Source organism: Triticum dicoccoides, chromosome 6B, assembly GCF_002162155.2.
Source record: "Triticum dicoccoides isolate Atlit2015 ecotype Zavitan chromosome 6B, WEW_v2.0, whole genome shotgun sequence".
NCBI classification, from domain to species: domain Eukaryota; kingdom Viridiplantae; phylum Streptophyta; class Magnoliopsida; order Poales; family Poaceae; genus Triticum; species Triticum dicoccoides.
The window spans coordinates 231,264,432-231,276,030 of NC_041391.1; positions in this window are offsets into that span (position 1 = coordinate 231,264,432).

Below are 11,599 nucleotides of genomic sequence, written 5' to 3' on the forward strand. Positions count from 1 at the left end.
AGCTACTCATGGCGAGAGATGATGCATACAAGAGCAACAGATCAAAGCAAGTTTAAATGAGGCCGAAAACAACATATAACTATTCTGGTAAGACCTCATATGCAAATTTAGAAATTGGTCCAGAACTGAATAAACCTTATGTTCAAGTTGTTAAACAGCAAGTTAAGATGCACCAAAATGATCTACACGAAATTCTAGTCAAGTTACATATAAAGTTCATTTAATTCAGAGCTACGGCCTAGAAGATATGAGCAAAAGAAGTAAAACATGGCATTGATGCAAAATGCTTACAAACATCAATCAAACACCTGAAAACAAGGATATAACATGATAATATGAATCTTCATGCAAAATCAAGCAAGTTTGATATAGAGCACACTCAAAACGGAGCAACGGTTCAACACATACACTCTATACAAGTTTAAAGGACAGGCTGTCCAAAACAGCAACTAGGCATCTAGCAAGCATCAAAACAATATGTACGGCAACTCAACGTGAAAACAAAAGATATGGGCATGAAGTACAGGTAAAGCATGACAAAACATGAACACTGAGCTATCTCCAGAAATCACTAGAACATGCTCAAAAGGACATGGCAAGATTGCAAATAATAACAGTTTATAGACTTAGCAGAAATAGCATCAGGTTGCAATGTTTATTGCTATCAAACAACATGTTACAGGAACTTAACATGGAATACAAAGGCATGGCATGCTAAAACTATAAACAAGGAACAAAACTCCCTTACTAAACTAATTCCAAAGATCAACAGAAAACATGGTAGATCCATGCAAACATGGCAAATGATATGACAGATTCAAACATGGCAAGAACAACAAGTAGGCATGTTGGTGAGCTTGTATAACTCACCACAGAGCAATACATGGCATGACAAGGTGATCAACAGTAAGATGACAGATTTATGAAGCTAAGCATGGCAAGATCAAGTTCATAGGGTGCATGGATCACTAGCAAAGCTCATGGCAAAACTGAACTTAAAGTTAACAGGTTGACAGCAACATTATTTAGCAATCTGAGAGCAATATTACAACAAGCTACAGCATTCTATAAATGCAACTAGGGGAATGTATGGATATAGCATGACATGTATAACAAAACATCCTTAGTGAATATCTCGAGATTATGCATAGAATGACTTGTAGCAGCAGGTTTACATAGCATCATAATATAACCGAATCAGTGTAACAAAACAGCAACAGCAAGTACCCTACTTCACAAGCTCGATGCATTCACTACAAGACTCACAGAAATACATGGATTGCACCACAGTAAAGATGGCATGATGTAGTTCAAAACACATGTAGACATCAAGCTCATAGGATGCACACACAAAATGCAATGAAAAAGAGAAAACAGCAAGTTATAACAGGTTCAGCAGGTTAACATCATATAGCACTCTTGCAACGATGATTAGGGCATCAAGATGGACACAAATGAACATGGCACAATGGAATGAAATGAATAGCATCTCACAGCGAACATTTTGATATATGATACTCGCAAAACAGAGCAACACACATGGAGTTATGGCATGTCAAAGGTAGCACCAGAATGTTAGAACACAGGGACTTAGCAGAAATATACCCTCGACCCTCGTGAAAAGTCAACCCGGGATGAGGAGATCGCGGGACGGAGCGGATCTAGACAAGCGGGAGCGTTTGGTTGGCGGGCCTGGTGGATATGGTCCCGGTTGGCAGAGACTTCGAGGTTCGCCGGGGAGCTCGCCCGAGTTGGCCGAGGAGAGGTCTGGCGAGGCGGGGACGGGGCGCTCCGGGTGGATCTCGCCGAACTCCGGCCCAGGGCGAGGCGTGCCATCGACGGGGAGGCGCGGGGAGGCGGTGCAGCAATGTGGACTCCGGGCGGTGGCGGGAGTTTCAACGGCGGGCGGCGGCGGAGTCCTTTGCGGGCGGCGGCGGACGCGGTTGCCGGCGCGGTGACGGGAGGAGGCGGAGGCGGTCGAGCTCGCCAGCGGCGGAGCGGAGGCGAGGGGCTGCGCCGGTGGAGCGGGAGGCGCTCGGGCGTGCTTGGCTGGCGACGGGCAAAGCGGGCAGCGGCGGGGCGCGGCTCGGGCCTGGTGCGGGCGCGAGCGGGCCGACCATGGGCCCGCAGGGCCGCGGCGGCGCGGGAAGGAGAGAGGGGCACGGCGCTGGTGACGTGGAGGGCACCGGTTGGCTGCGGCGGCGGGGAAGGTGACGTGGCGCGACGCCATTGGATGGAGGGACGTGGCCGGCGGACATGTCCGGCGCGGACGGATGTGTCCGACGGCGCGAGGAGGAAGACTGCTAGGGTTTGGATCGAGAATTTCGGGGAAGTGGACATATTTATAGGTAGAGGGAGCTAGGAGAGTCCAAATGAGGAGCGGTTTTCGGCCACGCGATTGTGATCGAACGACCGAGAGCATGGAGGGGATTAGGATGTGTTATTGCGCCACTTTGGAGGGGTGTTGGGCTGCACAAAAAAGAGGCTTTCACGGTGCCCCGGTTAACCGTTGGAGTATCAAATGGACTCCAAATGGCACGAAACTTGACAGGCGGTCTACCGGTGGTGTACCAAGGCCGCTTGACAAACCTCGGTCCATTCCAAGAATGTTTAACACCTGCTCACAAAAAGAGACAAAAGGGGGACGCCGGATGACATAGGAGTGTCGGATTGCAAAACGGACAACGGGGAAAATGCTCGGATGCATAAGACGAACACATATGCAAAATAAAATGCACATGATGACATGGCAGTATGCAACACACAAGAAAATGACATGGCAACGACGGCGAAAAACTGGAGGACAACTGGCGCTTCGAATCCGGGGCGTTACAAGTACTAGCAAGATCTGTGCATTGCACGGAACATCAAGATGCAATTTTTATAAAACACTTGTTGTGATTGACCCATGCGGGAGTAATCCCATGTGTAAAAACTAATGATTTCTCGAGAAATAGGAGATAGGGTGAAGAAGAGTGGGGCGTGGTCGTGATTGGTGGTCGGACTAAGCGGAGACATGGGGATTGATGACGCCAGCAGCGGCCACCAGGCCAGTTTGTTCCAGAGGTTTCCTTTGTTAATTTCTTAACAATGAGGTTGTTGGAGATAAGGATGAACGAGGGAAGGCCTTGTCTGCAAATGTGGAGAGGGGTTCGGGTATCTTTTAGTTTAATTTCAATCTGTTAGATATAGATCGGACGGTCTATATTGCAAGATGGCACGCGTACCATCATCACCAACTCGGTTTTTTACAAGAGAAGAAATATAAGTATGGAGATACAAACGTACTATAGATACTTGTTTCCGTAAACTATCATCTACATTCTATTCAACACCTCAGCATGTGGGTCCTTAGCACAATGACTCCCCGACTGTGTAAAACAAAGGTTTTCCTGTTGCCGATAAGGAGGGCGTGACGGCGGCGCGCTTTTTGGCTTGCTCTAGTCCTGGTAGTCATACTAGGTGGTCTAAGTACGTTTAGATTTATTCTTTTTCACGTCTCGTGTTCGCCATACTGCCACGACTGTTGATGAATAAACGGTAAGTTATTCACGGGGAAACCCTTGTTGAGCGTGTTTGCGAGGGAGAGAGAGACAGTGTGCGTGTGTGATATGTCTAGAGACTGAGGCAATGATAATAGATTCTTTGTGTCTATGTGTGTGGAGGATAGAGAGAGACATGTACATGGGGCTTTGCATTGTGTAACGTGGAGACACATATACATAATTAGAGAGTGAGTGCGTGAGATACACATGCGGACATGGGGAGAGATGAGGATCCAGATAAATGGGTGTTTGTGCGTGTCTGTGTGTGTTTGTGCACGCGTTTGTGTGTGAGAGGGTGTGTGCGTATGTAGAGTAGAGAGACCACTAATGATGTAAACCTAGTATAAGGGAAGGGGGAATTGTGTGACATGTGTAGTTGGGGGATAGCATGGGTGTGGGCGAGGGGGAGCAGACTATTTGGAAGAGACATCGAGTGTGTGTGGGAGAGGGGTGTGAGAGCGAGCGAGCGAGAGAGAGAGAGAGAGAGAGAGAGAGAGAGAGAGAGAGAGAGAGAGAGAGAGAGAGAGAGGCGAGTGAGGGTCGTTTGTGTCCATAAATGGCGTATAGAAAGGGAGACAATGTTGATGTTGTTCAAAATTGTCCTATGTACGGAGACGCAAGGGAAGCGAGTCATCGTGTGTGTGATAGGGACTTCATGAGAGATCTAGAATAGATGGTGTAGAGAACAATGTGCGAGATCGAGAATGATGATACATTAGGGAGCTATGGAAAGAGTCACGACATATATGTATACAGGGAAGGAGCTGGGGCGGGTCCACATGCGGGAGAGATAGAAATAGGAGAGTGGTGCACAAGGAGACAAAGTGTGCTTGTTTGCAGTGGGGGTGGTGTGTGAGGTGAGTGTGCGAGAACCACATAACTAGGGAGATAGATGTTTGGGGGCGACGTTTTGTGTGTATGGGAAAGATACACTCTACATAGTGCGTGTGCTTGGGAAAGAGAGATGCCGGGAGACCTAGAGAGTGGTGGAAGAGATGTGTGCATGCCCGAGAGACAAAGTGATAGAGACCTATATTGGGGTCCGGACTTTAGAAGAGAGATGGGTGTTAATGTGCTCGTGTGTTGGTGTTTGGGGGAGAGAACGACTTCTCTCTCTGTGTGTGTGGGGGGGGCGACGAGGGGGGGTTAGCTTCAGATAAAGAGTGAGGTGTCTATATTTGAGGGACTTTAGCGTAATTGAGATATACATGGTCAATAGTGTGTGCACTCATGGTTGATCAATTTGTTTCACAGTTTGGACTATGAGATAACGATACTTTTGAACATGCGTGATATACCTTGATGTACCAGAATTACAAATCTAAGATTGGAATATTGGAATTCGACTCCATCATTAGCTTTTGTAATTCATTTAATCGGAGGTACATTTTTTAAGCCAGTATTTTGTCATTTCAAATTCATATATCAAACCTAGAGATATACACATATGGGCATGTTCAAACATTATAATCATCCACTTTATTCATACACATACACATTTTTGCTTTTGTCATCATATTTAGGATAAACACATTTGGAATTTCATTTGAATTGGACCGTATGATGGTATTTTCTTGTAGTAGCTCAATGATCCATATTTGAATTGAATGGACAATCTAAGTTTCGAGTTGGAGACATTGATTTTCAAAACTTGCACTTTTTTTGCGTGCAAAACAAACAAATTCTCGGCCATGATATCATAGTTGGCCGTACAAGAGCAGAATATAATATCAGGCGCCAAAAGCTTTCAAACTTCCCGCTCACATCGAAATATCTCGAGCCCGAAAGTTTAGCCCTGCGATATTCCTGTTTTACCCCTGCCACATGAACGGAAAAGGGCTGCTTTGGTAACTCCATTTCCCCCTCTTTACCCCCAACATTCTTCCCCAGAGCCCCTCCCCTTCCCTTCCCCGACCCCCCCAACCACGGCAAGCCACCAAATCAAGTCCTCCACCGCAGCGTTGGATCTCACACCCCGCCCGGATCTACCTTCCGCACCTTGGAACCCCCAACTGCCAACTCACCACTTCACCAGATCCGCTTCAGCGACTGGCTTGTCCATCGCTCCAGATCTCCTTAACCGACACCCTCGTCCACCACAGTGTAGGCCCTTCACTGACTATCTCGTCTGCCCCTTCGCTGGCCCTTCATACAAGCCCTCGTCCGCCACAACAGATCCGCCTCACCGAAAGCACTGTACAACGCGCCCGTCGAAGCCTTCGTCCACTGCACCGGACCCACTCCATGGACGCCATATTCAACTCCACCAGCCCTGCTTTACCGACGCCGTAGCCTCATCAGGCTATTTCGATTTGTACACATTCGGTTTTTCTCTTTATCGTGCAACTGTTCACTTACCACAGATGAGCTTTCTTGTATGTCGATAGGTGCCCCAACCGTAGCACCGGAGCCGCTTCAGCGACGGGGACAGCCGGCCCAAACTCAACCGCAACACGAGCTGTTGGAAATATGCCCTAGAGGCAATAATAAATTAGTTATTATTATATTTCCTTGTTCATGATAATCATTTATTATCCATGCTATAATTGAATTGATAGGAAACTCAGATACATGTGTGGATACATAGACAACACCATGTCCCTAGTAAGCCTCTAGTTGACTAGCTCGTTGATCAATAGATGGTTACGGTTTCCTAACCACGGACATTGGATGTCATTGATAACGGGATCACATCATTAGGAGAATGATGTGATGGACAAGACCCAATCCTAAGCCTAGCACAAAGATCGTGTAGTTCGTATGCTAAAGCTTTTCTAATGTCAAGTATCTTTTCCTTAGACCATGAGATTGTGCAACTCCCGGATACCGTAGGGATGCTTTGGGTGTACCAAACGTCACAACATAACTGGGTGGCTATAAAGGTGCATTACAGGTATCTCCGAAAGTGTCTGTTGGGTTGGCACGAATCGACACTGGGATTTGTCACTCCGTGTAAACGGAGAGGTATCTCTGGGCCCACTCGGTAGGACATCATCAGAATGTGCACAATGTGACCAAGGGGTTGATCACGGGATGATGTGTTACGGAACGAGTAAAGAGACTTGCCGGTAACGAGATTGAACAAGGTATCGGTATACCGATGATCGAATCTCGGGCAAGTAAAATACCACTAGACAAAGGGAATTGTATACGGGATCGATTGAGTCCTTGACATCGTGGTTCATCCGATGAGATCATCGTGGAACATGTGGGAGCCAACATGGGTATCCAGATCCCGCTGTTAGTTATTGACCGGAGAACGTCTCGGTCATGTCTACATGTCTCCCGAACCCGTAGGGTCTACACACTTAAGGTTCGATGACGCTAGGGTTATAAAGGAAGTTTGTATGTGGTTACCGAATGTTGTTCGGAGTCCCGGATGAGATCCCGGACGTCACGAAGAGTTCCGGAATGGTCCGGAGGTAAAGATTTATATATGGGAAGTCCTGTTTTGGTCACCGGAAAAGTTTCGGGGTTTATCGGTAATGTACCGGGACCACCGGAGGGGTCCGGGGGTCCACCGGGGGGGCCATGGGCCCCAGAGGCATACATGGGCCAAGTATGAGAAGGCACCAGCCCCTAGGTGGGCTAGGGCGCCTCCCACCATGGCCCATGCGCCTAGAAGGGGAGAGGGGGCAAACCCTAAGGGCAGATGGGCCTTAAGGCCCATACTCCCTGCGCCTCCCTCTCCTCCCCCCTTGTGGCCGCCACCCATAGATGGGTTTGGGGCTGCCGCCCCCTAGGGGTGGGAACCCTAGATGGGGGCGCACCCTCCTCCCTCTCCCCTATATATAGTGAGGCATAGGGCTGCCCATAACACGCGATTCGATCTCTGCCTGTTGGTGCAGCCCTCCCTCTATTTCTCCTCATATCTCGCGGTGCTTGGCGAAGCCCTGCAGGATTGCCACGCTCCTCCACCACCACCATGCCGTTGTGCTGCTGCTGGATGGAGTCTTCCTCAACCTCTCCCTCTCTCCTTGCTGGATCAAGGCGTGGGAGACGTCACCGGGCTGTACGTGTGTTGAATGCGGAGGTGCCGTCTGTTCGGCACTAGGATCTCCGGTGATTTGGATCACGACGAGTACGACTCCTTCAACCCCGTTCTCTTGAACGCTTCCGCTTAGTGATCTACAAGGGTATGTAGATGCACTCTCCTTCCCCTCGTTGCTGGTTTCTCCATAGATAGATCTTGGTGACACGTAGGAAAATTTTGAATTTCTGCCACGTTCCCCAACAGTGGCATCATGAGCTAGGTCTATTGCGTAGATTCTTTGCACGAGTAGAACACAAAGTAGTTGTGGGCGTTGATGTTGTTCAATATGCTTACCGTTACTAGTCCAATCTTGTTTCGACGGTATTGTGGGATGAAGCGGCCCGGACCGACCTTACACGTACTCTTACGTGAGACAGGTTCCACCGATTGACATGCACTTGGTGCATAAGGTGGCTAGCGGGTGCCAGTCTCTCCCACTTTACTCGGAACGGATTCGATGAAAAGGGTCCTTATGAAGGGTAAATAGCAATTGGCATATCACGTTGTGGTTTTGGTAGGTAAGAAACGTTCTTGCTAGAAACCCATAGCAGCCACGTAAAACATGCAAACAACAATTAGAGGACGTCTAACTTGTTTTTGCAGGGTATGCTTTGTGATGTGATATGGCCAAGAAGAATGTGATGAATGATATGTGATGTATGAGATTGATCATGTTCTTGTAATAGGATTCACGACTTGCATGTCGTTGAGTATGACAACCGGCAGGAGCCATAGGAGTTGTCTTAAATTTATTGTATGACCTGCGTGTCATTGAACAACACCATGTAATTACTTTACTTTATTGCTAACCGGTAGCCATAGTAGTAGAAGTAATAGTTGGCGAGACAACTTCATGAAGACACGATGATGGAGATCATGATGATGGAGATCATGGTGTCATGCCGGTGACGATGATGATCATGGAGCCCCGAAGATGGAGATCAAAAGGAGCAAAATGATATTGGCCATGTCATGTCACTATTTGATTGCATGTGATGTTTATCATGTTTATGCATCTTATTTGCTTAGAACGACGGTAGTAAATAAGATGATCCCTTACAACAATTTCAAGAAGTGTTCTCCCCTAACTGTGCACCGTTGCTAAAGTTCGTCACTTCTAAGCACCACATGATGATCGGGTGTGATGGATTCTTACGTTCACATACAACGGGTGTAAGACAGATTTACACACGCAAAACACTTAGGGTTAACTTGACGAGCCTAGCATGTACAGACATGGCCTCGGAACACAGAGACCGAAAGGTCGAGCATGAGTCGTATAGTAGATACGATCAACATGAAGATGTTCACCGATGATGACTAGTCCGTCTCACATGATGATCGGACACGGCCTAGTTAACTCGGATCATGTAATCACTTAGATGACCAGAGGGATGTCTATCTGAGTGGGAGTTCATAAGATGAACTTAATTATCCTGAACATAGTCAAAAGACCTTTTGCAAATTATGTCGTAAGCTCGTGCTTTAGTTCCACTGTTTAGATATGTTCCTAGAGAAAATATAGTTGAAAGTTGAAAGTAGCAGTTATGCGGACAGTAGAAAGCTTATGTCCTTAATGCACCGCTCAGGGTGCTGAACCCCAAACGTCGTCTGTGGATGTTGCGAACATCGGACATACACGTTTTGATAACTACGTGATAGTTCAGTTAAATGGTTTAGAGTAGAGGCACCAAAGACGTTTTCGAAACGTCGCGGAACATATGAGATGTTTCGAGGGCTGAAATTGGGATTTCAGGCTCGTGCCCACGTCAAGAGGTATAAGACCTCCGACGATTTTCTTAGCCTGCAAACTAAGGGAGAAAAGCTCAATCGTTGAGCTTGTGCTCAGATTGTCTGATTGTAACAATCACTTGAATCGAGTGGGAGTTAATCTTCCAAATGAGATGGTGATGTTTCTCCAAAGTCATTGCCACCAAGCTGCTAGAGCTTTGTGATGAACTATAACATATCAGGGATAGATATGATGATCCTTGAGGTATTCACGATGTTTGACACCGCGAAAGTAGAAATCAAGAAGGAGCATCAATTGTTGATGGTTGGTGAAACCACTAGTTTCAAGAAGGGCAAGGGCAAGAAGGGACACTTCATGAAACGGCAAATCAGTTGCTGCTCCAGTGAAGAAACCCAAGGTTGAACCCAAACCCGAGACTAAGTGCTTCTGTAATAAGGGAAACAACCACTGGAGCAGAATTACCCTAGATACTTGGTAGATGAGAAGGCTGGCAAGGTCGATAGAAGTATATTGGATATACATTATGTTAATGTGTACTTTACTAGTACTCCTAGTAGCACCAGGGTATTGGATACCGGTTCGGTTGCTAAGTGTTAGTAACTCGAAATAAAAGCTACGGAATAAATGGAGACTAGCTAAAGGTGAGCTGACGATATGTGTTGGAAGTGTTTCCAAGTTTGATGTGATCAAACATCGCATGCTCCCTCTACCATCAAGATTAGTATTAAACCTGAATAATTGTCATTTGGTGCTTGCGTTGAGCATAGACATGATTGGATTATGTCTATCGCAATACGGTTATTCATTTAAAGAGAATAATGGTTACTCTATTTATTTGAATAATACCTTCAATGGTCTTGCACCTAAAGGAATGGTTTATTGAATCTCGATCGTAGTGATACACATTTTCATGCCAAAAGATATAAGATAGTAATGATAGTACCACTTACTTGTGGCACTGCCATGTAAGTCATAATGGTATAAAACGCATGAAGAAGCTCCATGTTGATGGATCTTTGGACTCACTCGTTTTTGAAAAGTTTGAGACATGCGAACCATGTCTATTGGTGTACACGCATGAAGAAACTCCATGCAGATGGATCGTTTGGACTCACTTGATTTTGAATCACTTGAGATATGCAAATCATACCACATAGGCAAGATGACTGAAGAGCCTCGGTTTCAGTAAAATGGAACAAGATAGCAACTTGTTGGAAGCAACACATTTTGATGTGTGCAGTCCAATGAGTGCTGAGGCATGCAGTGAATATCGTTATGTTCTTACTTCACAAATGATTTGAGTAGATGTTGAGTATATTTACTTGATGAAACACAAGTCTGAATTATTGAATGGTTCAAGTAATTTCAGAGTGAAGTAGAAGATCATTGTGACAAGAGGATAAAATGTCTATGATATGATCATAGAGATGAATATCTGAGTTACGAGTTTTGGCACACAATTAAGACATTGTGGAAATTGTTTCGCAATTAATACCGCCTGGAACAGCATAGTGTGATGGTGTGTCCGAACATCATAGTTGCACCCTATTGGATATGGTGCGTACCATGATGTCTCTTATCGAATTACCACTATTGTTCATGGGTTAGGCATTAGAGACAACCACATTCACTTTATATAGGGCACCACATAATTCCGTTGAGATGACACCGTATGAATTATGGTTTAGAGAAACCTAAGTTGTCGTTTCTTAAAGGTTTGGGGCTGCGACGCTTATGTGAAAAAGTTTCAGGATTGATAAGCTCGAACCCAAAGCGGATAAAATGCATCTTCATAGGACACCCAAAACAGTTGAGTATACCTCCTAATTCAGATCCGAAAGCAATATGGATTGTTTCTTGAATCGGGTCCTTTCTCGAGGAAAAGTTTGTCTCGAAAAGTTGAGTGGGAGGATGGTGGAGACTTGATATGGTTATTGAACCATCACTTCAACCAGTGTGTATCAGGGCACAGGAAGTTGTTCATGTGGCACCTACACCAATTGAAGTAGAAGCTTGTGATAGTGATCATGAAGTTTCGGATCGAGTCACTGCCGTACCTCGTAGGGTGACAAGGATACGTACTACTTCGGAGTGGTACAGTAATCCTGTCTTGAAGGTCATGTTGCTAGACAACAATGAACCTACGAGCTATGGAGAAGCGATGGTGGGCCCAAATTCCGACAAATGGTTAGAAGCCATGAAATCCGAGATAGGATCCATGTATCAGAACAAAGCATTGACTTTGGTAGACTTGCCCGATGTCGGCAA